This window comes from Puma concolor, chromosome C2 (assembly GCF_028749965.1).
Source record: "Puma concolor isolate L17-30 chromosome C2, mPumCon1.1.hap2, whole genome shotgun sequence".
Classification (NCBI taxonomy): domain Eukaryota; kingdom Metazoa; phylum Chordata; class Mammalia; order Carnivora; family Felidae; genus Puma; species Puma concolor.
Genome location: NC_141675.1, coordinates 49761060 through 49786850, shown reverse-complemented (window position 1 = coordinate 49786850; position 25791 = coordinate 49761060). Strand labels below are relative to the sequence as shown.

The window sequence follows — 25791 nt, the reverse complement described above, 5'->3', positions numbered from 1 at the left end:
TGATCTCACAGTTCACACGTTCCAGCCCCGTGTCGGGCCTTTCGCTGACAGCACGGAGCCTTGGGGATTCTCTCTCTCCCTCTCTCTCTCTCTGTCTCTCAAATAAAGTTAAGTTTTTTTTTTTTTTTTTCCAAGAAGTTCAACCTCAGAATGCAATGGTTAATAAATTTAGGAAGTGAGTGAAGTACAAATTATAAATGAGTACATATATTTAGATGTTCATTTATTTGATGCATAGAATGAAAGTTTTCACAATTAACGTAAACCCACAGTATGAGTGCAACAGAAGGCAAACTGAAAGTGTATAGATGACATTTATCCAGTTTCTGAATAAAAACCAACTATGCAAAGCCATGTTTGGCTCAGGAGCGCAGCTCCATTATGTGGTATTTAATAATCCCCACCAGCCCTCCTGTATTGGCTACAGATGTGGTTCTTCCTGTCAGTCATGTGGGCACTATCCCTGCAGCAAGTGCAGTAGGTAATAGAGATAGGTTGCACTGAAGTTAGAAATGTCATGGATTATGTAGCTCACCCTGATGTCCTAAATGTTGTGGTACTGTGCTCTGAGTCTGAAAGTCAAATAAGAGCTGGACCCATTAAGAGTAGAAATATTGAACTCACATGGTCTGAAAAAACAAAAACTGAGCTCATTTAGTAAGGCATGCTTGCAATTCTCTGCAATTAAAAACTGTTAGTAACCATGATGGATAGGGACCCTCCGTTTTCAAGCGTAATTACAAGAATGAACCGAGGGTTTGCGATCTGCTCACTAGAGGGTGTTAGACACTAAAGAGCTGCCTTCTCAAGGAGCGCTGAGCTGGACTGACCAAGACTCAGGAAAACAGATGCCAGACTTCCTGTGACAGGGCCGTCTTTTCATAGATTTTTAAAAAAGGATCCTTTACTAGTATGGTCAATAAATCAGAATAATTTTTAAATTGTTTTTCTAATTTTACTGTAAATGTTCACTGGAGGAAAACAGAAAAGTAATAGAGATACCCTAACATATGAAGAGTATTTTAATTCACTTATAAAGTCCACATTGAGAACTAAACATGATTAATAACAGGTTTAACCACAGACTTGCTGGAAGCTGAACATTCTTAAGCAACACAAGCCACGATTTCATATGGTTTCACTTAGTATTTTGGTGTCTATCTGTATTTTCTTTCCTATGCTTATAAAGTGTTAATAATTTATTTTTTACTTGATATTATACAGAGACTATGTATTAACGTTCATGTATGAATATATTACTTATAAGTTTATGTCTAGGCTTTGCATATTATGTGGATCAATACTAGATTATTCTCTAAGTTTTGAAAGGTAATTTTCAAGGAAATGGATTATCAGTCCAAACTTTGCCTGAAATCACTGTTTTCCGTAACTGTAATTTTTTTCAGCTGCTTAACAGAGACAAAAAAGGCGACAGCTAATTAATATCAGTTGTATCAATTGTATCTTGCTTGTATCAAGCAAGATAGAGAATAAAAAGCAATGGTTCTTGATATCAAAGATTGTGTAATCTAGCCAGGGAAATGACACTAACAGCATTGCAGGAATGAATGATGGTGAAGTAAGCAGAATGCCAGTGCCAGTCCAATATTCCTGTAACATTGAGTTGTAGACCCTGCCTGCGGAAGAAGCTCCGAGAAGGAATCAGAGTTAGGTGAACTTTTCCAATTGGCCTCCTGGAAGAAGCAGAATTCAGAATACAGTTTTGAGAAGGCAGGGACTGCGCCTAACTTCTTCATTACTGCATCCCCAGCGTTCAGGGTGAGGCCTGGAATGCAATTCGTTTCTTAAAAACGTCAGCACCTCTGCTCTTTTTATGTAAGAATGGTGATACTGCCCTCCAGGGGAGGATGTGTCATTGAAGATATTTTCCAGTCCTGTGAGGAGGCCATTCACTCATGTATCAGGTTTTCCTACTATCTTTTATTAGAGAAGTAATGAGGTTCTGGAACACTGTCTAGGGCCATAAGTCAGAGTGCAGGTCATTAGCTCTTGTTGCAGGTGAACTTTTAACCTTAGCTTCACGAGCACGGAATGAGCTAATCCGCCACCAGTGATATATAAAATATGCTCAACAGAAGTATATTGTTTTTTTCTTTTTCTCTGTTGTCTTGAAAGACCTAGAATAAAAGGGAAAAAATGGCTAAGAGAAGCTTAAAGGTATGGGAAGATGTGTGGTGATGGAGTTTTTTTCCCTCTGTAGTCTCTTGAAACATTCTCACACAAAATCCTGTTCTGAATAAAGTATGAAGGCTAGAATGAAAATTGCAGTGCACGGTTAAGCCAGGCATTCAAAATGCCTTACAGATTTTGAAACTATATTCTGGTTTTAATTTTTTCATGCTATATGATCGGTGCTGGCTGTAGGCCATGCGTCCTCTCAAGTTGGAAACCTCTTGCCAGGCAGAACATTGCTGGAAGCTATTAGAGACGCCAGCTCTGTCAACACAGGACACCCGTGGGCTTAGCTATCCTGCATGGGCCTAGGGCCGAGGTAAAGAACTTATATTAGATGCATTTGAATTTTGGGACTCAGTGACCACATTTCCCAGCTTTGAGGGCCAGGCAAAAGACATAAACAGGTTTACCCGAGATACAAAATCTGGCTACAGTTTCTCGGATTGCACACAAAACACTGAAGTAGCTTAAACATTTAAACATTAGTGTTGCCTACCACTTTAGGAACTACAATCCCCTGCTAGATTCAGTGTGAACTGGTTGCAGTGATGGTAGAAAACAAGAACGCACTGAAACTTCTGAAATGTTAATGAAGCTATTATTGCAGAAGGAACCCTGCTCTGAGATTTGGGTTTCCTTGTGTCAGTGGCTACTAATTAGCTGCATGTCCTTTGGTTAGTGTCCTCCCATTTCTGGTCTCACTTTCCTATCTGTAAAACAGGTCAAACTAGGCAACCTAAGATCCTTTCTTGCTCTGCCACTGTATGCTTCACAGATCATAGCTTAGTCAATATATCTTAGGTGTAGAAATGATTCTGAAACTATTTGTGTGTATTAACCTTGAAAAAAAAGGTAGGCTTCTGGTTGAGGAAAAATGCATGACAGATTTCATGTATTATACCCCAAACTGTGCCACTAAAAAAATCAATGCAATTTCTAATATTCTGTACATTTGACTTAAAAATAATTAATGATTTTCTGCTTTTCAGGTTGGTTTTAGTGAATGTAACTGACGGCAACATGTACTTGTTTGTATTATATTTTGTTAATTGGCAAAAAAATTTCAGGGAATTTGTTGGGGTGGCTGGTGCGAACCATTCTAGTTTTGAGAAGCAATGAAGACTGAGGAAGAAGAAATAGAGAGTTTACATTTTACATTTTATTGGGATTAGGTGTTTAGAAACAGAACTTCCTCGGCAGCCGAAACACTGTAATGAGGGAAATAAAATGTTCCTGGCTAAGTCAATGTCCCTGTGCATTCATATTACCTACCTATGAGCACATGTTTTGAATTTTGGCCTGAGTATCTAATGGCATGCAGAGTTCTTCACTTGACGTCTGCTCATCAGGGTGATGTCACACTTGTCTGGCCAGGAGCTATTGCTAGATGAAATTTTCTTGACTCAAGGATCATGCTGTGTATGGCATGTGCATGTGGTGGGGGATAGAATCTAAATACATAAGTATCAGACTTCAGCAGAGGTCAGTGATCTCAGAATGGCATTACATCTATTTCTGCTCTTACCAAACTTATACTCCAGCTTTTTTTTTTTTTTTTTTTTTTGTCCTGGTGATTTTTTCCTCTTTGGATTTTACCTGAGTAGACAAGCATGAAATGAAGTTCTCTTTGCATTTTACTAATGTCAGGAATTCTTGCAGCTCAATATCGCTGATTGGTAATGGTCCACCACACCAGGGACAGGTAGTGGCTTTACGCAATGCCCGGGACTCCTTCAATCCACCGACTTCCCCAAGGATCATGGCCTGCCAGTTCACAGCTGAGTCCTTCCCCAGGCATTGCTCTTAGCCTTAGGGGGTGACCTTGCCCCAGTTTCCATCTCCTTCCTAGGGTGGCCTACGTCCAAAATCCGGTCAATGTGGAGGTACAAAGGCCTGGCCTCCTTGTCTCAAGCTTGCATGGCCCTGAGGGCCATCTCAGCTCCTGGCCTCCTACGGGATTCACTGAGGCTGACTGAGATCTTGATCACAGCTGCATCACAGTTTAACCTCGCCTTCTGCCCAGTTCCACATCTCTTTTTTACCTCACCATGTCATTCCTCAGAGCCCCCAGGGAAGCCTCCTGGGTGCTAACCTCGGACTCACAGTCTGTTTCCCTGCAAACAGACTGAATGGGAACTGTTTTCCCATTTAATGGTGTGAGCTTCCTCAGTGTCCATGCTCAATCCTAGTAAGATAAACTCTTCTGGAAAAGTTAATATTGACTGTCTGGAATATTAACACATAAAATTTAGTATTTGTATTTTTCACTTTAGTGTCTAGTAGAAAATTCTAAAATAAAAAAAATAAATGACTCTTTTACTTATTGCAAATATTCCTAAAACCTCATTCCTTCTTTGGATATATTGGAATGGTCTTTAAAAAATTACAAAGTATTGTTCAGTATGATAATCATGGCCTCTTTTAATAGTGTCTTTATATGATTTATCCACTAGCTTTTTTCATCTTCATTAGAATGAAAAATTAAAATGCTTGATATTGTTCATAAGAAATAATTAGTGCAGCTGAACACACATAGAACTGGATTTTTTTCCTTATGATTTATTTCTTCACTGTTGTGACTCAAACCACACACATAAGTAACAATGAAAATTTCAAAGAAATAGCCTAAACTGGTACTACTTTGTACCAGTTTATATGCACGTGCCCTGTACCTTCCATGAAAATTCCATTTTTATAAATCCATTTTTAGGATTTTTTGGGGGGAGTCATAATTGAACTTAGTAACTTTTGTCCACCTTTTAACTAAGCCACAAGAGATATTCAACTGAGATTGTTGACATATGCCTCTTAAAGAAAGTAGTGTGCTTTTATCATGATGATCTCTTGCCAGATTTAGAAATTAACAAATGAAACAAAGTAGATTTTATATCAAAATGGCACCTAGAAATTTCAATTGATAGATGTATCAAATATATAAATAAGTGACATAAATTCTATTTCTCTAGGAAATAGAGGAATTTGCAACTTTGTAATATCTTTTATGAAGCAAAATCTGTCTCTTCAGTAATAAAATCAAGGTGTATTTAAAAATTTATTTTAGGCTGAAGCTCCCCAATTTTTCGTGCATGGGATGCAATATTTGACATTTTTCAGTTTGGTTTTTTTTCAAGCTCAAGGTGTTCATAGCTCAATACAGTTTACAGAATGGATGCTTTTCCTTATCAAATGACCACTGTCTGTATGGATTGATATTATGAAAATCATGGGGTTGTTCAGGCAGGGGCAGGGAAGCACTGTATCATTAGTATCCACTATGCAGGCTATAGAAAACATTTCCAGTAAAAGCCTGATGCTGCCATCTTGGAGTTGGCAGAGAGACGACATGGCTATGGGCAGGGTGAAGCAAAGCCTAATGTTCAAATGGCATCTGAGACACATATGCTATTTATAGAGTTGAGAGAGTAATCTGGTAAAAGAATTACACTGGGTTTCCATAACCTGTCTTGGAAGCCTGTTCTATTCCATCCATGTCTCTACTTGGGTGTCAAAGTTAAAGAGACCTCTGGTTAGAAGTTTCAGAAAATAAGTTCTGTTTCTTACTCTAACTGGGTTGTTCAACCTTTCTCTCTGGGGCTATTTCCAAATTTCCAAATTTGGGGTCTTCCAAATTTCACTTGTGTCTCTCAAAGCTGATGGGGGAAAAAATAAAAAAGTGCACAGATGCTGATATTTAAGGGAATACAATGCCCTTTGAAAGATCTGAATAGGAATTAAACATATAAGCGTATAAATGGAGAATCATGTAACTATTTGTCAAACTTACGAGGTATAACAAATTCATTATTAATAGCTGGGGCAAGGGATATCACCTTATGTTTCCTGTCCTGATGAAATCTGATATCTTTCCAAATGGTGTTGATCATCGTTGTTTTGGCATCTGGTACCTTCTTTGCTTTGGGAAAGGTTTTGGGCCACAAAAAGGTAGTGATTGCTTACAGCCAAATCAATTGGGGAAATTTTTGGTTAAATTGATTTCTTCACTGTAGAACTTCTCAGATCCTGTATTATGAGTCTTCAAGAAAGGGATATCATAGTGAGTGTCACTTATCTAGATAATTTGATCACAAAATCGTTTTTGTGCATGATTCATTAGTGTGCATTTGAAAGAGGGATTTCTGGGTCAGTTTTGGAAATGCTGACCTAGTTCTGTTTTTGATTATAATATTTTAGAAAGTTTTTCTAGCTTTGTAAAATGAATTGGAAGTTTTAGAATTTCTCCCCCCCCGCCCATGCTTTGAAAGTCACTACAAAAAATTACAAGGATTTGTAACTCTTAATTCTTCTTGTGTAAGATGGGCCAGACGACAAAAGTCATTCCACGTTTGAGGTTCCATGAGAATTATTTTTTGAGCAATAAAATTTTATTTTTATCCTTTTTCTTTAAAAGTTTATGTATTTATTTTGAGGATGGGGGAAGGGGCAGAAAGAGAGAATTCCAAGCAGGCTTAGTGCTGTCAGCACAGAGCCCTATAGGGGGACTGATCCCACAAGTCAGATGCTCAAATGAAGAAGCCACCCAGGAGCCCCACCTTTGTTGTTTTTTAAACACAACTTTCTTAGGACCCCTGGGTGGCTCAAGTCGGTTAAGCAATTGACTCTTGATTTCAGCTCAGGTCATGATCTAATGATTCATGAGATGGAACCCTGTGCTGTCAGCATGGAGCCTGCTTGGAATTTTCTCCCTCTCTCTGTCTCTGTCTCTCTCTCTCAAAATCAAATATAAATAAACATTAAAAAAATAAACACAACTTTCTTATGCAACATAACCTTTTCTATGTTGGACTTCCTAACCAGCAAATAGGCAATTCAAAGGATACAAGGAGATCAAAGATTAATGATGATGTGAATAAATTGGACTTTCTAGAACCACCCTTGCTTTTCATAAAGGAATGCTGAACTTTAGTGACTTTAGCAGTCCGCATGAAGACAAGGGTCTATGAGGTTGGAGAATCCATGCCTGGCAGCTGACTGCCTGATATCACTTCTTACAGGGGATAGGAATGGTGGGGGGGGGGGGGGGCAGGGTATAGGTGGGTGTATATCAAATCTCAGGGACCTGTACTGAAAAAACACATTTCTATTTCACTTAAACCATGTTACTCAGTTTCCAGATTAAGATTTTTTTTGAGTACCACTTTGCACCACTGAGGTACCTGATATTTACAAAGCATCTTATATATAACCTAGTTTTAAATATTTTACTGTGCTATTGTATCTACTCAAGGTGTTAACAAAACAGGCCTGGTCATGTTTTACTACAATATGGTTATTGATCTATATTTATGTTTTTCTACTTGCTCTTGAGTAAGTTTTGAAAATTCACACAGTGGAAATAAATTTTAGGTCCAAGATGAAGCCACTCCTGACCAAGGTGCTATGTCAGCAAACCAATTTTTGTGTTTCTATAACGTCCCCCTTGACCAGAAACACGTATATCCAGTCACCCAATATCCGAATACTGATTTCCTTATTCCTTGATTTCTCTAAATGAGGTCAGATATGCAGCACCAACCAATCATGCCCCATTTTCTGTTGCCACTTCTTTTTTAAAAATGTTTATGGGGGTGCCTGGGTGGCTCAGTCGGTTGGGCGGCCGACTTCGGCTTGGGTCATGATCTCGCAGTCCGTGAGTTCGGCCCCACATCGGGCTCTGTGCTGACAGCTCAGAGCTTGGAGCCTGTTTCAGATTCTATGTCTCCCTCTCTCTGACCCTCCCCCGTTCATGCTCTGTCTCTCTCTGTCTCAAAAACAAATAAACGTTAAAAAAAAAAAATTAAAAAAAAAAGTTTATGTATTTATTTTGAGAGTGAGTGGGGAAGGGGCAGAGAGAATCCAAGCAGGCTCTGCACTGACAGCACAGAGCCTAACCGGGGCTCAAACTCACCAGCCATGAGATCATGACCTGAGCTGAAACCAAGAGCCAAATGTTTAACCACTGAACCATCCAGACACCCCTCCCTGTTACTACTTCTTTTTTTTTTTAATGTTTTTTTAATTTATTTTTAAGACAGCATGAGTGGGGATGGGGCAAAGAGAGGGGGAGACACAGAATCTGAAGCAGGCTCCAGGCTCCGAGCTGTCAGCACAGAGCCCGACACAGGGCTCGAACTCATGAACCATGAGATCATGACCTAAGCCGAAGTCAGATGCTCAACCGACCGAGCCCCCCGGGCCCCCCAACCTGTTACTACTTCTAATGCTCTATAAAGTTTGCTCTTGATCCAAATCCCTCAGGAAGAGTGTTCCACTGCTTGTGAGACATTGAACTCCCTCAATGCATGGATTGTTTTGCCTTCAACAAAGGACAATAAACTTGTTACTAACTTTAGTTTTGTCATTTGACTTTGCCTTTGCAAAAATTATGTATTTTACCATCTTTTTAAAATCCTACTTCTCAACAGACGATGAGCAACAGAAGTCATGTGTTTTCCATCTTTCTCAAGCCCATATCACCAGCACAGTGTTGCACAAGGTAGACATTTATAAAATGTGGTGAGATCATGTCTGCAGGTCAGCGTTGTCATTCTTCATAGCATCATTCTGCACATGTTCGTGTGATACTGTAATATAATGAGAAATGTATATTTGGTTTTCTCTGGTTCCTGGCAGAGCTCCTAAAATCCTTGGAATTTCCTGAATGAAAGGGATGGGGGGAACATCTTTTGTAATTCATAACAAGCCTCTTTCAACTATACCAGAGTCATGCTAAAGAGGTGACCCTTAGAGGTAGGGGACTGGTTGCCAGAGGAACCAACCCTGTGATTAGAGGTTTGTAACTTTCAGCCCCACCCTCTGATCTCAGGGAGGGGAGAGGGGCTGAAAATTGAGTTAATCACCAATGACCAATGCTTTAATCAATCATTCCTGCATAATGAAATAAGAAAGCCTAAAAAATTCTAAAACATAAAAATTCTAAACAGTGGAGTTCAGAGAGCTTCCGGGTTGGAGAATTCATCGATATGCTGAGAGAATGGTGCACCCAGAGAGGCGTGGAAGCTCTGTGCTGCCCCCCCTTACCCTACCCTGCATAGTTCTTACATTTGGCTGTTCCTGAATTATAGGCTTTAGACTAAACCAGTCATAGTACGTAAACTATTTTCCTGAATTCTGTGAGCCATCCTAGAAAATTATCAAACCTGACGAGAGGGTCATGGGAACCCTCCATTTACAGCCGGTAGGTCAGAAGTACAGGAAGCCTGGACTTTGAAACTGGTGTGTGAAGTGGTGGCAGTCTTGTGGGACTAAACTCTTGTGGGTGTGTGCTAATTCCAGGTAGTGTCAGAACTGAATTACAATTCAATTGTAAGGGTTGGAGAATTTGTTGTTGATATGGGAAACCAACCACCACCCTTGACATTTAGTGTCAAAGGTGTTCTGGGAATAGAAATAGATCATAGTGTTAGCTAGTGATAACTATCATCTATCTATTGAGTGGTCGATATTTTGCCAGCGCTCACCATATATTGTTTCTAATTCCAATGATCTTTTAAGATCATATTCTTGGCACCATTTTACTAATGACAAAACTAAAACAATTGCTTAGTAAAGTTTATATTTCAGATAAACTGAGTTTTCAGTTCTCCCTAACTTGCGATCCCTGCCTACCCTTACCCCACACTAGGCTACTACTACATGTCTCTCTAGCCATAAGAAATCTACTGGGGACAATTTATTCAATGAACATATACTGAGTGCCTCCTGTGGTCCCATTATTCTGCAGGATGCTGTGTGTCAGAACATAACAGAAGGAGAATAATAATAGTAGGAGAAAACATTTAATTCTCAAAAAAATAGATACTTTTATTGTCTTCCTCTTACAGAGGAGAACAGTGAGGCACAGGATTGCTATGTAATTTGTCCAAGGCCACACAGCTGAGTGGCAGAGCCATTACTGAAACACAAGACATCTGACTCCAAAGTTGAAATGCCTCTTATATGCCATCCCTTATATCAATGCGTTTTGAGTCTGATTTGAAAACAAAACAGATATACATGATACAGCTATAGAACTATGATTCCATAGTGTCCATACAAATCTGAAAGAACATGCTATAACCTTCATATTCAAGACAAAAATATCTTCATGGATCTCATATGCAAGTTTCGTGAGCTGCAATGTGATTCAATAGCTTATAATGATCAGTTCAGTTACTTGGTTTAACTACAAATTTTTGTTCAGTTAATTTTTTATGTCATCTTTTGATTGAAATTCCCTAAAAAGAAGCTCCCATCATGACTATTTCTGCCATTCTGAATCTCAAAAAGACAAGGACCAAGAAGATCACATATGAGCCTCTGAATAGAATATAATATCTTTGGTGAAATGCAGTTGGCTCATTTAGACATAGTTCTGCTCAAAATAACCTAGATGGGCTGGATGGAATTTATTGCATTACTAATGTTCTAAAGGCAGATTTCCCAGTAATAACTCACCCATGAAACTCTACTTCAACAAAAGGCTACTTGATGGCATAGAATAAACTGAAATGCTTTTTTACAGCCAGAGATTTCCAAACCATCTATACCCCCATCCCTGTAAGCAAATGGGTCAGAAATATTTATGAGGCACCTTGCATTTTTATCACCTCTGCAATGGAATATAGCAATTTCATCATGACCACATTCCATCTCTACCTTTATTCTGGTGATGGACTCCTTAGCATATCATAAGCAATCCATTAGTGAAAGGAACTTTGGCATTCAGAAAGGAATGAAGGGGAAAAACAGAAGTTGTTGAAACTAGTTATTTTTGAGCAATATACTATCAATAGCTAAACTAAGTTTAATAGTTAATTTCAGAACAGTGTCAGCATAGGCAGTTGGGAAGATAGCTGCCTGGTAATTTAATTGATCTGCTGAAGGTATTAACCATTTATTTTTCTTTCTTATAGAAAGAAACATTCAGTTGATCTTGGTAAATTCCAAATGGCCAGCATTTGAGACATGATGTAAGACTCATCACAGACAGGTTAGCTTTGTTTTCCCCCTTTTTTTCCTAAGAAAGAAGCATGTGATAATAACTGCTTTAAAAGCATCTCTTAAAGCTGTCAGAGGTCAAATTAAACATTAAAGCATTTTGCCGTTGATCAGCATTGCTGTTTTGTCTTTCTTCCTTGTTAGAATGCTATATAGAGAAAGCCAATATGTGATTTTACATTAATTTTTTAAGAATAATGATTTTATTATTTATGTAAGTGTTGCATGATTTTTATTTTAAAATTCAAGCAACTCAAAAGTTCACAAAGAAGAAAACTTAAAAAATGAACTAGAAAGGGAATCTATATTATATTAGCTAATATAGATAATAATAAAATCTAAGTATGAAAAAACATCAAGTAACATATATACTTTTGTTATTTTAAATTATTTTCTTTTAGAAACCCTGGTTAAAAATTTGGTTAGCCAACTCTCAAATTTCATTATACTTTCATAAGGTATGAGACATACACTGTTTAAACTGAAATTTGTAGATGACCTTATATGAAATGCTAGTTCTAGATTATTCTAGTTTTTATTTTTTATTTTTAAATTTTTAATTAAAAATACTTTTTTTAGTTTATTTATTTTACTTTGAGAGAGAGAGAGAGAGAGAGAGAGAGAGAGGGCAAGCAGGGTAGGAGCAGAGAGAGAGAGGGAGAGAGAGAATTTCAAGTGCTCCACACTGTCAGCACAGAGCCCGATGCTGGGCTCGTACTCACAAACTGTGAGATCATGAACTGAGCCAAAATTGAGTCTGATGCTTAACTGACTGAGCCACCCAGGTGTCCCTTTATTTTTATTATTTTACATTTTTTATTTTAATTCCAATTAGTTAACATACAGTGTTGTATTAGTTTCAGGTATACAATATAGCGATTCAACACTTCAGTCCATCACCAGTGCTCATCACAGGTGCACTCCTTAATCCCTATCACCTACTTAACTCATCCCTATACCTACCTCCCCTCTGGTAACCATCAGTTTATTCTGCATAATGAAAAGTCTGTTTCTTGATTTGTCACTCTCTTATTATTTTTTTTTCCTTTGCTTGCTTGTTTTGCTTCTTAAATTCCACATCTGAGTGAAATCATATGATTTTTCTCTGACTTATTTTGCTCAGCATAATATTCTAGCTCCATCCATGCCATTACAAATGGCAAGATTCCATTCTTTTTTATGGCTGAATAGTATTTCATTGTATATATATACCATTCCCTCTTTATCCATTCATCAGCTGATGGACACTTGGGCTGCTTCCATAATTTGGCTATTGTAAATAGTGCTGCTATAAACACAGGGGTGCCTATATCCTTTTGAATGAGTGCTTTTGTGTTCTTTGGGTAAATACCCAGTAGTGTGATTGTTGGATCATAGGGTAGTTCTATTTTTAACTATTTGAGGAACCACCATACCGTTTTCCAGAGTGGCTGCATCAGTTTGCATTCTCACCAACAGTGCAGGAGTGTTCCTTTTTCTCCACATCCTTGCCAACACCTGTTGTTTCTTGTGTTTTTGATTTTAGCCATTCTGACAGGTGTGAAGTGATATCTCATTGTGGTTTTGATTTGCATTTCCCTAATGATCAGTGATGTCGAGTATCTTTTCATGTATCTGTTGACCATCTGTATGTCTTCTTTGGAGAAAGGTCTATTCATGTCTTCTGCCCATATTTTAATTGGATTGTTTTTAGGGTGTTGGGTTTTATCAATTCCTTATATATTTTGGATACTAACCCTTTATTGGATATGTCATTTGCAGTAGATTTTACTTTTCAAAGGAAATATGGCTTTGTATTAATACAAATTTCATTGTGTTAATTAATATTAATTTGTTATTATTAAGTACCCATGCACAAAGCATTTTTTTAGTCATAAAGATAAATATGGTAGCAGAGACTAGGTAGGTACTTGGACACACAGGTAGATGATATTTACTAACCTTCCTTCGCATTAGACTTGTGACTAAATTCTGTCTGGTGGAATGTGGATAGATTGATACACAACTTTAGGGAGAAACCAGAAGATTTCCCATGCATTTATGTAAAGGCTTTTATTTCTTTGCTTCCCATAAAGATCTAGTGAAAGATTTTGAAGTTCTAGGTGTTAGTGGGGCCACTGGATGAATAAAGCTCTTGATAATTATTTTTACTAATACTTATTGGTGAAACCTTATAGAAATTATTTTTTCAAGTAATGTGGGCATTGATTTTATATACAAAAATCACCTGTAATTATGATACTTTCTTTCATACAGTAACCCAGTTGCCTCCACTTTTTGTTCTATAATTAACATGCAGCTAGATTTCTGTCATTATCATATGATTTCTAGAGATGCCTGAAATCACTCTAGTGTTCTGAATGGGAAGAGACTTGGATGGATTTTCTTTCTTTTCTTGCCTTAAAAAAAAATTTACTCTGTTATCATAGATCCTGGGTGTTCATTTTATTTCCTTTCTATGCTATCAGATAAGTTTTCCTGCTTTTTAAAACTAAGAATAAATGCGCTTCACACAAATCACCACAAACCTCATATTTTTCTGCTGTCTACATGCTTTTCTCATATCTTCTTTCATCATCATGTGCAATTTTGGTTTTCCTCAGCACTTTTAATTTTTAATTTTTTTTTTCAACGTTTATTTATTTTTGGGACAGAGAGAGACAAAGCATGAACGGGGGAGGGGCAGAGAGAGAGGGAGACACAGAATCGGAAACAGGCTCCAGGCTCTGAGCCATCAGCCCAGAGCCTGACACGGGGCTCGAACTCAGGGACCGCGAGATCGTGACCTGGCTGAAGTTGGACGCTTAACCGACTGCGCCACCCAGGCGCCCCAGCACTTTTAATTTTTAAAAATGTTTATTTTGAGAGAGAGACAGAGCGAGTGAGCACACAAACAGGGGAGGGGCAAAGAGAGGGGAGAGAGAGAAAGACACAGAATCTGAAGCAGGCTGCAGGCTCTGAGCTGTCAGCACAGAGCCCGACATGGGGATGGAACTCACAGACTGTGAGATCATGACCCGAGCCAAAGGCAGACGCTCAACCGACTGAGCCACCCAGACGGTTTTGATTTTCCTCAGCACCTTAAGTGTGGGAGATGGATGCCAAATGCTTTGAAGCTTATGACCTAGGTTAAAAGGCCACAGGAGGCCTGAACAGACTTGGAGACACCAGAAAACAACCGTGTTGCAATGACCTTCACCACCTCACCATGCAGTAGCTCATGAATGGTCAACACAACGACCTTATGTGGGCTGCATAAACATTGTCCTTCCCTGGCATGAAAATAACCACATTTTTAGAAAATATTTTTGCAAAAATGTAGGATTTAGAGATTAGGATTATTTATCCCGGAGACAATGACTATGGAAGGCTTCCCTCAAGTTTACAAGGAGTTATTATGCAGAGAATAGGGACCAGCTGTTCTCCATCTCTGAAGAATCCCGAAGAGAGAGCTAACCCTCAGCATGAAGTAATTAGGTTGGGTATGAAAAAGGATTCCTGGTGGTGAGAGTGAAACAAGGAAATGAACCTCTTCGAGGAATACCTTAAAATCGGAAAGAACTCCAAAAGCAGAATCACTGTCCTGGAGCACTCCCAACATGTGAAATCTCTAAAAGCCTTGTACTTGTAGGAAATGTGCAATTACTTATCTGCATTTCTCAATGGGCATCCATGACATCCTCAGTGACTGCATGTTTATGGTGGTGTGTTGGGCATGTATTTCCTCTAGATGGTAAGTAATTTGTGTTTTGTTTCCTCATATGGTTCTAGTGATGCAGTCTGGGGAGGTAGGATTGTGTTGGCCGTGGCAGGCATCCTGCTCTATTATTTTGATTCCAAGATCTATGTGGTGTTTGACAAATTGCTTAATCTCTCTGAGACTTGATTTCCTATAATAAAAGAGGATAATTAAGGAATAAATACGTTTATTTATATATATACGTTTATAAATACGTTTATAAATAAAATAAATAAAATAAAATAAAATAAAAATAAAAATGTTTATATATATGTTTATAAATACATTTATTTATATATAAAAAACGAAATTAAACGTTTATTCATTTTTGAGAGATCGAGAGAGACAGAGTAGGAGTGGGGGAAGGACAGAGAGAGGGAGACACAGAATCTGAAGCAGACTCCAGGCTCTGAGCTGTCAGCACAGAGCTAGACGTGGGACGCAATCCGTGAGATCATGACCTGAGCTGAAGTTGGATGTTGAACCGACTGAGCCACCCAGGCATCCCTATTTACTTTTTTACTTTAGACAGAAACAGAGAGAGAGTGAGCACGTAGGGGAGGGGACAGAGACAAAGAGAGAGGGAGAGAATCTTAAGCAGGCTCCATGCTCAGCGTAGAGCCCAAGGCAGGGCTGGATCCCATGACTCTGGAATCATGACCTGAGCCAAAATCAAGAGTCTGGACGCTCAACCAACTGAGCCACCCAGGGGCCCCTCCATGATTCATTTTAAAAGCAAAATACCACTTAGAAATTTAAAAATTCTCTCAAACAATTCCTTTGTCAAAGAGAAAATCAAAAGTAATATGTCAGAATATCTGGAAAACATTATTAATTAAAACATGACATATCAAAACCCATGATACAGCTAAAACTGTGCTCAGAGGAAAAATATACAACCTTAAATGTTTTTATAGATGAACAAAAATTAATTTAGTAAGCATCACATTTTAAAAATTAGATAAAAGACAAGGAGATAAACCCAAGAAAAGTTGAAGGAAGTAACTCAGAAATTTAAAAGCAAAAATTAATGAATATAAAACAGGAAAATGATAAGCCTGAAAAATAAATTCAAGAGTTGACTCTTTGAAAAACTAGTGAAAAAGAGAAAAGCATAATTATACAAAATAATAAAGGAGATGGGGAAATGACCATGGATACTGAGGAAATGGAAGTAATTGACTCTTGATCAACTCAATATTGGGGTGAAGTGGAATAGTTTTTAGGGAAAGGTAAATTGCTAAAACCATCCCCTTCCCCTTTCCTATGGAAAGAGGAAGGCCATTTTCCATATTCAGAGACCATTTACTGTGAAAGAGATACATAAAAGTTGTTCAAAACGCTAATGCCTGTCTAATGACAGCTTGGCTCTAATTGATGCAACTATAAATGTGGGGGAGGGGAGGGGGGGAAAGAGATATAGAAATTGGAAAAGAGAAGGTAAATTATTGTTTGTAGATAATGATTTATATATCAAAACCTAAGAAAATCAACTGAAAATTAGTGTCGATCATAAGCAAATTTGGAAAGTTGTATACAAAATTCATATAAAAAAGTATAATGGAAAAAACACATTTAGAAAAACAACCCATAAATAAACTCAAGAAGAAATGTGCAAGAATTTTATGAAAAGAATTCTAACACATAAAAGAAGTCTTCACTAAATAGAAAAGCATTTCGTGTTCTTGGAAGGGTACATGGAATGTTACGAAGTTTCACACATCCCCAAGTTAATCCTAAACTTAATGCAAGTTAATTAAAGATAAGGAGTTTTTAATTTTTATTATTTTTTCTTTTTTTGTGGGAACTAAGTGGTTTGAAAATTCAAGAGAAAAATTAAATCTGTCAGAATAGCAAAAATAGTTCTGAAAATAAGAGCAACAAAGGGGGATGAGACATGCAGATTTTAAAATATATTTTAAAGCTAAGATATTTAAAACAGATTGTTACTTGTATGTGAATACACAGGTCCCTAATAAAAGCTAGTAGGTCAAGAAATAGATTCAGGTCTCTATCCTTTTTTTTAAAAATTTTTTTTTTCAACGTTTTTTATTTATTTTTGGGACAGAGAGAGACAGAGCATGAACGGGGGAGGGGCAGAGAGAGAGGGAGACACAGAATCCAAAACAGGCTCCAGGCTCCGAGCCATCAGCCCAGAGCCCGACGCGGGGCTCGAACTCACGGACCGCGAGATCGTGACCTGGCTGAAGTCGGACGCTTAACCGACTGCGCCACCCAGGCGCCCCCAGGTCTCTATCCTAATAAGAGTTTAGATTACAATAAAAGACTCTTAAGTACAGAGAACAAACTGATGGTTGCTGGTGGGGTGTTGGGTAAGGGGGATGGGCTAAAAGGGTGATGGGCATTAGGGAGGGCAAGGGAGTTATAGGTAAGTGACGAATCACTAAATTCTATTCCTGAAATCATTATTATACTATATGTAAACTAATTTGGATTTAAATGAAAAAAAAAGAGTTTAGGTTACAGAGGTACATGCATTTGTCAAATTCAATTAATGTACAGTTAAGATTTATACATTTCACTGTATATAGTTTATTTTGAAAAAAATATTAAAATGTATTGGACTCTTGTCCAATGACATGCATACTAAACTATTCAAAGGGAAGAGTGCTGCTATCTGCATTTTATTTTGAAAAAAATCAGAAAATCAAAAAATGAGATGGATTGATGAAATTTTGTACACATAGATGGGAAATTTTGTAATTATGTAAAACTATCTCAACATTGCCATGTGCTTGAAAATGTCACGATAAAGTGTTGGAAAATAAGTTTAAATGTATAGAGATTTAGAATACAGTAAAGATGAAAGTGGTTTTAACTTTATAGAATGAAAGATTTTGTCTCCTATTATAATAGTTTTAGGAACCAGAATGCTACTGGGAAGGGCTAGGTCTAGGGAACAGAATTACTCCTGGGGTGACTCTCATAGATTCTGTAGTGTTCCTGGGGGTTCTGACTTGTGAGGCTGTGTGAAGCCTCCATGAGGGCTTTCCCATTGGGAGGCATGTTGGCCAGCAAGGGGAGCACAGGTCCTCTGGGACAGCACATGTTCAAAGAGCCGGGAGAAAAATGTAGTCACTGGACCAGAGCACATGTGCAGGCCAAGGATGGCTCTGTCCTTCAAGCATGGTTATTATTCACTCCTTTGAGTTTTGTGTTAAGCTGCTCTCTTATAGCTTAAAGCTTTAGGATTGAGAACAGTTTGTCCAGGAGTTCTGAGTAGTTCATAAAGTACAGTTATTTAACTATTTGTCTTCTGTGGTTTTGTGCTGCTCAACCCTATATTTATAGTTCTCAAAGATTGTGTGGAATGGGTGTTGGGAGAAGAGCATTTTTCTGTTTTGTACACAGCCCAGCCCCCAGCAGGAGTAATTTTGCCACCATGCGGAGAGAACTAGCCACACTTCAACCGTAAAAATGCCCTTTGGCTCTGATGGGTAAATTTGGGGTTCCTTTTGTTTAGGGTCTGAGGGTGGGATAGGTGTATACCTTTGGGTAGTAAAAGGGAAATATCAGGGGGCACCTGGGTGGCTCAGTCGGTTGAACATGACTTTGGCTCAGGTCATGATCTCAGGGTCCATGGGTTCGAGCCCTACATTGGGTTCTGTGCTGGCAGCCTGGAGCCTGCTTTGGACTCTGTGTCACCCTCTCTCTTTCTGCCCCTCCATCACTCACACTCTGTCTCTCTCTCTCTCGAAAATGAATAAATGTTAAAAATTTTTTTTTTTTAATTTTTTTTTTCAACGTTTATTTATTTTTTTTGGGACAGAGAGAGACAGAGCATGAACGGGCGAGGGGCAGAGAGAGAGGGAGACACAGAATTGGAAACAGGCTCCAGGCTCTGAGCCATTAGCCCAGAGCCCGACGCGGGGCTCGAACTCACGGACCGCGAGATCGTGACCTGGCTGAAGTCGGACGCTTAACCGATTGCGCCACCCAGGCGCCCCAAAAAAATTTTTTTAATAAAAATAAATAAATGGGAAATATCAGAAACTTGATTCCATAGTTTTGAGAGTTCTTAGGGAGAGTTCTTAGGGAGGGGAAAGTGTTAAACAGTTTACAGAATATGTTTACAACTGAATAGGTTTCCTCAGCATATCCTTCATTGAAAATATCAGCTTTCATGTCCCCTTTTTTTGTTCTGAAAAATTACCACTTGAAAATACAGAAATGCTAATGCATGGTCTCTGAGAAAAAACTTGTTTGTCTTTTGGTTTAAATTTATTTGATTGACAATATCGTGGGCCTTTAAAACCCTACACCTGCCTGAGCACTATTGGAAACAAGCACTGGAAAGCTTTCAGTGATGAAGGTCACCCAGCTCCCACACATAGTTCCCACTGGACATTATTTCCATGAGGTATAAAGTGTATAATTAGCAAAGGGTCAGCAAATAAGGTTTTTAAGAATGTGATTATAGAAGCAGAAAATCATTTCAGGCAAGAATGTAAAATGTGGGTGTTAAAGTGTTCAGTGATGAACTGGACCACATCCCCAATTCCAGCTGCTTTGTACTCTCTTCACAAACTCACCTTCAAAGCTCCAGACTGTGCAAAGTGCCTTATATACCTTTGCCACTTAACTTTCATGATAATCCTATAAATTGGTCTTATCTCTGTTTTACAGATCAAGAAAACTGAGGCCAAGAGAGTAAAGTCAAGTTAAAGCATAATTTTCAAAAAGATAAAATCAGAACTCTCAAATATAAAAAGGACCTGTATCAAATATTTTATTGAATTCATAATTAAGGAGGGAAAAAGATGTTATGATCAGTTCAAAGAGCATTAAGAGTGTATTTACCATCAACATAACAAAGAAATGCTAGGACGAGATTGATGAACTAGATATAGAACTGGTTAATGTCCAGCAGGCCATTGAGATTTGGGGTTATCTACTCCATTGGGCATAAATTACTTGAATCTCTACTGGACAGAAATGTACAAGTTATCAAGTAAATTCCCTAAGTATGGGAACTTTAATCAATAGTAAAAATGAGGTGAACACAGTATGGGTCTTGACAATCCTTGAATGACCTTTGTCCCTATGTGATACTGAAAGAATCTGCCTCCATCTGTCTGCCTTATTTCCAAGTATGAAGAATTTTTCTGGCAGTAACCTGTTCCAGGTCTCACAAATAGCATAGTAGTAGAGCAGAGATTCAAACTCCCGACACTGTGACTCTACCGTCCATGTATTCAACCTGTTGTCATGACTCAGTAATGAGTTTTTTTTTTTTTAAAGACTATTGGAATCTATCAGATCTGTGCAGATAATTCCCTTTGATAGCCAATGCATCTTTGAAACACAAAGATTCTCTAGGTGATGAAACCATCCAACCCAGCCAATAAACATCAATCTGAAGTAATAGCACCTTTTGTGTCTGTGTTCGTAGAGATTGCTCAGGCTACGGACTCCAAGAACAGGAGTACTATATTAAGAATGACACTGAAAAAAACACTTTATATTTACCTCTGTCTTTATCTATATGAAAACATTCAAGAAATAGATTCAGACTGAAATCATATTTCATATACTGTTTTGCAAGATGGGGGTACTGGTGGCAACGGCTTGAAGTTTAGGGAAAAATGTCTTAGAATAAGAAATGGATACATAGATGCTCACCTTGGGGTATCTATCAGCCTTCTTCCTTAAATTCCTTTATACTTTACAGTAGGCTAATAAAGGATTCTCATATATAATCACTGAACACATCATGTCATGAATCATGTAAAATCAGTGAACATGTCATGTCACCAAAGAGGTCATGGATACCAGGAAAGCAGCAGGAAGGTGAGAGGTTGGAAGTAAGGAGGCTGACTGTGAAATTGGAAAAGTCACTTCACTTTTCCATGCATGCCTGCTGCTGTCATGGGCTCCATTCTGCCCAGGTCCCAGCCTGGCCCCACAACTCTGCTCCCCGCAGCTCTGCACTGTCCGAGGCTCTGGCCTGCCCACAGTGTCCACTGCTATGTGGATGCTGTTACAGGACTTAGAGCTTGGGCCCGCGCATACTCGAGCTGTGGCTGGATCGATACATCACGCATACACAGTCTCCTGAATATCCTTCTGCTTGTGCACATGCTCCATTTCTCCATCAACTCTGATGAAACCCAAGAGCAAAGATAAATTATTAAGAATTTCAAGACACTGACATCAGAGCATTAAGCCAAGCATGAGGGCCTTTTTAGCACAGAGTCCTAAATGACGGTACAGGTTGCATACCAAGAAGCTGGCCCTGAAAGGAACTCTCAGGGCCTTGTAAATGCACGACTTTGTGATTTCACTTACTGGCTCTCTCCAAATCATCTTCTTGTATCCCGAAACCTCTGTTCTGATATATTTACCAAGGAACAAATCTTTAATGTTTGGGTGGATGATGATAAACATACAAGACTAAGAATGAACAGTTAAAAATGGGAAAAGTCAGAAGAATCTGATGCCACAGAAGCCAAGAAAGAATTTCAAGAAGAATAAAGTAACCAAGTGACACTAAGAGATCATCAGTAAGTAAGATCAGGACTGAAAAATTTCCATGGACTTTGGCCACATGGAATTTACGTGATAATAGATCTTCATGATCTTAGGAACAAGCTGTTTTAATAGAAAAATGCAGGCAGAAGCTAAATCAGAAGTGCATTGGGAAGTGAGTGGGAGTTGAAAAATGGACTCCTACAACCCGCCTTATGCGGCCTGAGGATGAAGAGATAATCTAAGACAACCCTCAGGAATGACTGTGGCTACACGTATCAGGGAACATCTAGTTCTTTGTACATGTTGCTTCTCATTCATCTTTATCTCTGCTTATGATAATTTAATTATAATATCATGTATTGGGAATCTACTACGTGTTAGGCTAGCGCTGAGCACATAATACCCATTTATCTCTAATTCTGCAACAACCTTGTATGCTATTTCTCTCATTTTCCAAATGAAGAAATAGACTCAAGAGTACACATGACTTGTTTAAGTTCACACAGCGATCGCCAGAGATGGTGTTCAAACTTGATCCTGAGTCCCTCCTCCTTCACTATCATAGTCCCTGCTGCTTTGAGCCACTCTTTCTTTTCTATGACATGTAAGGAGTCCCAGGGAAGAGGATCAGGTAGTTTGTAATCCTTTGTTGCCTCTTACTCATTAATCTCAATACATTTCATATTTTGGACACCTCAGATTGGATAAATATTGTTCAATATATTCTATTGCAATTTGCTGAACCTTTTGCTTGGACTTTGAACACACAAATTTCTTGACACAGCAACTTGGTCAACAAAAATTCATAATATGGGAAAGTCCCACCCAACCTATCAAAACCTTATTAGTCACACCTTTGTAAATGTGCCACACTACTTTCTGCCCTCATTAATAGTCACCTTTATTGATGAGAACTGACCACCACCCTGGTCCAAGTCTCCACCATTTCTTATCTGTATCATTACAATAGTCACTAACAAGTCTGCTTCTACCTTTGGTCTCAATCAAACAGCCACAAATGAGACTTCAGAACTATAGGTCTGATCATGTAATCTCTCTCTTCAAAACTTTCTGTTGGCTCCCTGTTTCACTCAGAGGGAAAAAACAAAATTCTAACAACAGCTGATAAAGCCTCCTTACTACCTGGACTCTTCCCTTACTGCCATCCCCCTTGCTCACCCTGCTGGAGTCACACTAACTCCTTGTTGTCCTTTCTCCCAATGCTGTTTTACCTCTCCCTGATTTTTTGCCTTCGAGGTCTGGGGTTCTTTTCTAAAACTTTTTTGTTTCAAGAACTAATTTTAACTTGTTAAAAAATTGAGGTATAATTCACATAACATAAAATTCACTCTTTTAAAGTATACAATTCAAGGGCACCTGTGTGGCTCCCAACTTTGGCTCAGGTCATGATCTTGCAGTCCATGGGTTTGAGCTCTGCATCAAGCTCTGTGCTGACGGCTCAGAGCCTGGAGCCTGCTTTGGATTCTGTGTCTCCCCCTTTCTCTGCCCCTCCCATGCTTGTGCTCTGTCTCTCTCACTGTCAAAAATAAACACTAAGAAAAATAAAGTGTACAATTCTGTGGTTTGAGTATATTCACAAAGTTGTGCAACCAGTACTGTTATCTAATTCCAGAACATTTTCATCACTCCCCAAGAAAACTCAATAGCCTTTAGCCATCACTCCCCATTCCCATCTCCCCCAGTCCAGAGCAACCATCAATTTACTTTCTGTCTCTATGGTTTCTCCTATTGTGGACATTTCATATAGACAGAATCATACAATACAGTATGACATTTTTACATACCATGATATTTTCAATGTTCAACCATGCTGTAGGATGTACCAAAACATATTTTAATGGTTGACTATTACCCTGTGTGGCTATACCACATTTAGCTTATCTCTTCATCAGTTTATAGATATTTGGTTTGTTTCTACTTTTTGAGCCTTATGAATAATGCTGCCCTGAACTTCTGTATATAGTTTTTGTATACTTGTTTTCAATTCTTTTGGGTATACACCTAAGAATGGAATTGCTAGGTCATAAGGTAGTTCTATATCTAACATTTTGAGGAATTACAAAACTTTTTTAGAGTGGCTGAACCATTTTACATTCCTACCAGCATTGTATGAGGGGTCCAATTTCTCTACATCTTTGTCAACCCTTGTTATTGTACAACTTTTTATTTTAGCCATTTTGGTGGGGGTGAAGTGGTATCTTATTGTGGTTTTGATTTACAGTTCTCTAATGACTAATGATTTGAGTGTATTTTCATATGCTTATTGACTACTTATACATTTCCTTTGGATAAAAATCTATTTGAATGCTTTGCCCTTTTTAAACTGGGTTGTCTCTTGTTGAGTTGTAAGACTTTTTTTTTTAATATATTCTGGATATTAAACCATTGTCAGATATATGATTTGCAAATATTTTTTCCAATTCCATAGATTATCTTTTTTCTTTCTCAGTGGTATTCTTTGATATACGAAAGTTTTAAATTTTGATGAGGCCAATTTATCTGTTTTTTTTTTGATTGCTTGTACTTTATGTATGTTTCTTTATCTAAGAAACTGTTGCCTGTTTTACCCCTATGATTTCTTCTAATTTTATAGTTTTAGCTCTTACATTTAGGTCTTTGGTTCATTTTGGCTTAATTTTTGTATATGGTATGAGGTAGGAGTTCACTTTCATTCTTTTGTATGTAGAAGACTAGTTGTCCCAGCACCATTTGTTGAAAAGACTATTCTTTCCCTAATATACTGTCTTGGCACCTCAGTTGAAAATCAATTAACCACTAGTGAGTGGATTTATTTCTGGATGTTCAATTCTATTCTATTCACCTGTATGTCTCTCCTTATGCCTGTACCACACATTATTGATTACTGTAGCTTTATAGTACATTTTCAAATCAGTAAGTGTGAGTCCCTTGTATTTCCTCTTTAAGATTGTTTTGATTATTCAGGGTCCTTTGCAATTCCATATGAATTCTAAGATTAGATTTTCCATTTCTGTAAAAAAGACCATTGGTATTTTGATAGGAATACAGTCACCCTGTAGATTGTTTTGAGTGGTACTGCCATCTTTAACAATATTGTTTCAATTCGTGAACACAGAATGCCTATTTATTTAGATTTTCTTTAATTTCCTTCAGCAAGGGTTTGTTAGTCTTTAGTTACAAGGCTTATACATCTTTGATTAAATTTATTCTTTATTCTTAAGTATTTTATTCTTTTTGATGCTATTGTAATGTTATTTTTTAATTTTCAAACTGTTCATTGCTATTGTGTAGAAATACAATTGACTTTTGCATGTTGATCTTATATTTTACAATCTTGCTGAATTTGATTATTACTTCTAATAGAGTTTTTTGGGGGGTGGGTTTTTTGAGCTGGGGTGGCTCAGTTGGTTAAGCATCTGACTTCAGCTCAGGTCATGATCTCACGGTTCACAACTTCAAGCCCCACATAGGGCTCTGTGCTGACAGCTCAGAGCCTGGAGCCTGCTTCTGGTTCTGTGTGTGTGTCTCTCTCTGCCCCTCCCCTGCTCATGCTCTCTCTCTCTCAAAAATACATAAATATTAAAAAATTTTAAAAAATAAGAGAGTTTTTTTGTGTGCAGAAGGGGCTCTTAAGGATTTATTGGTATATGAGATCATGTTATATGCAAATGAAGATAGCTTAATTCTTCTTTTCTAATTTGGATGACTTTTTATCTCATCTTCTTGCCTAATTCTCCTGGCTACAACCTCCAGTACAGTATTGAATCAAAGTATAAGCGTACACGTTCTTGTTTTATTCATGAGATTGGTGGTGGGGGGGGGGCATCCAGTCTTTTGCCATTAAATATGATGCTAGCTGTGAGTTTTTGTAGATTCCCTTTATGAGGTTGGGGAAGTTCGCTTTTATTACCAATTGGTTGGTTGGAGTCTGTCAAATGCTTTTCTGCATTTAGTGAGATGATCATGTGTTTTTTTTTTTTTGTTTTGTTTTTTGGGCTTTTAAAAAAATTTTATTAATATGGTGTTATTAATATGGTGTATTACATGAATTGGTATTTGAATTTTGTGCTGACTTTGCATTCCTGGGTTAAATCCCACTTGGTCCTGGGATGTAATTCAGGATGTTTTATGTTGCTGGATTTGGTTTGTCAGTTTATTGTTGAGAATTTTTCACCTATATTCATTAGAGAGATTGGTCTGTAGTTTTTTTCTTATAATATCTTTGGTTTGGGTATTGGAGTAATACTGGCCTTGTAGAATGAGTTGGGAAGTCTTCTCTCCTCTTCTATAGTTTTTGAGGTATTGGTGTTAACTCTAAATGTTTGGAAGAATTCACCAGCGAAGATACCTGTTCCAGGGCTTTTTTT

The 25791-nt window shown here is 38.0% G+C and overlaps 1 protein-coding gene and 1 long non-coding RNA gene across 2 annotated transcripts in view; one reads left to right on the top strand and one right to left on the bottom strand.

The window, feature by feature from the left end:
* Nucleotides 1-25791, top strand: part of STRIT1 (small transmembrane regulator of ion transport 1) — a 34132-nt gene that overhangs the window by 2674 nt on the left and 5667 nt on the right. The gene's annotated exons all lie outside the window — the stretch shown is intronic.
* Nucleotides 207-25791, bottom strand: part of LOC147577244 (uncharacterized) — a 72402-nt gene continuing 46817 nt past the window's right edge. Inside the window, exon 3 of the long non-coding RNA XR_015240071.1 lies at nucleotides 207-2138. This is a non-coding gene — a long non-coding RNA (uncharacterized LOC147577244). The remainder of the gene's footprint in view (nucleotides 2139-25791) is intronic.